The 1,236-nt window shown below is 32.4% G+C and overlaps 1 long non-coding RNA gene across 1 annotated transcript in view; it reads right to left on the bottom strand.

Annotated features, from left to right (window-relative positions):
- Window positions 1–1,090, bottom strand: part of LOC111083775 — a 5,009-nt gene extending 3,919 nt beyond the window's left edge. The window contains exon 1 of the long non-coding RNA XR_002609237.1: window positions 623–1,090. This is a non-coding gene — a long non-coding RNA (uncharacterized LOC111083775). The remainder of the gene's footprint in view (window positions 1–622) is intronic.
- Between the last annotated feature and the right edge of the window lie 146 nt (window positions 1,091–1,236).

The raw sequence follows: 1,236 nt of genomic DNA, 5'->3' as shown, positions 1-1,236 counted from the left end.
ATTGTACGTGTGGTAAACTGTGAAGACACAGTAGATCCTATACTGTTATTGTACGTGTGGTAAACTGTGAAGACACAGTAGATCCTATACTGTTATTGTACGTGTGGTAAACTGTGAAGACATAGTAGATCCTATACTGTTATTGTACATGTGGTAAACTGTGAACACACAGTAGATCCTATACTGTTATCGTACATGTGGTAAACTGTGAACACACAGTAGATCCTATACTGTTAATCGTACATGTGATAAACTGTGAAGACACAGTAGATCCTATACTGTTATTGTACATGTGATAAACAGTGAAGATACAGTAGATCCTATACTGTTATTGTACATGTGGTAAACTGTGAAGACATAGTAGATCCTATACTGTTGTCGTACATGTGATAAATTGTGAAGACACTTACAGGTTTCTGTTTTGATGGTTGTACTCCCTCTAATTGCCATGTTTTGTGCAGATGTTGTCTTTTTTAAATAATTGTTTTATTCAATATGCTAACCTCAGATGCATACATACCGTTTCTATCAGTTAACCATGTAAAGCCTGCGTATTTGATAATGTTTTTACAGCAAGTACATGAAACAATACCTGACATTATACATTATAAAAATAACTCACACTTTTTCTGAATCATTTCTTCTTGTATACTCTGATCCTCCTGCACTTCCCTGAAATCAAAGTTATACAGACACATGAAAGTAGGACAATAAATCACTAACTTCTAAGTAATAGCATGTTAGTTTACTAAGGAATAATAGGTCCTGTGTGTAACACTCTTAGAAGAACAAAATCCCAAGTCTATACCAACACATCTACCAGAGAATGACCAATACTTCAGAAACCATTACAAATGTTCCCACTTAAGCTTGTCCTGCTGAAAACACTTCATTTCAGAAGCGTACATACGGTACAAGTACTATCTACTCTTTACATAAATTAAACTCACTAGTACCTATATATCAAGAACTAAAACACCTTAATATAGGTAGTTTAATATTCCTTAATGTACTATCTACTCTTTACATAAATTAAACTCACTAGTACCTATATATAAATAAATAAAACACCTTAATATAGGTAGTTTAATATTCCTTAATGTACTATCTACTCTTTACATAAATTAAACTCACTAGTACCTATATATAAATAAATAAAACACCTTAACATGGGTCGTTTAAGATTCCTTAATGTACTATCTACTCTTTACATAAATTAAACTCACTAGTACCTAT

The sequence above is a fragment of the Limulus polyphemus genome, unplaced genomic scaffold (genome assembly GCF_000517525.1).
Source record: "Limulus polyphemus unplaced genomic scaffold, Limulus_polyphemus-2.1.2 Scaffold11135, whole genome shotgun sequence".
Taxonomy (NCBI): domain Eukaryota; kingdom Metazoa; phylum Arthropoda; class Merostomata; order Xiphosura; family Limulidae; genus Limulus; species Limulus polyphemus.
The sequence above is the reverse complement of the archived record's forward strand: the minus strand, read 5'-3'. Positions and strand labels throughout refer to the sequence as shown.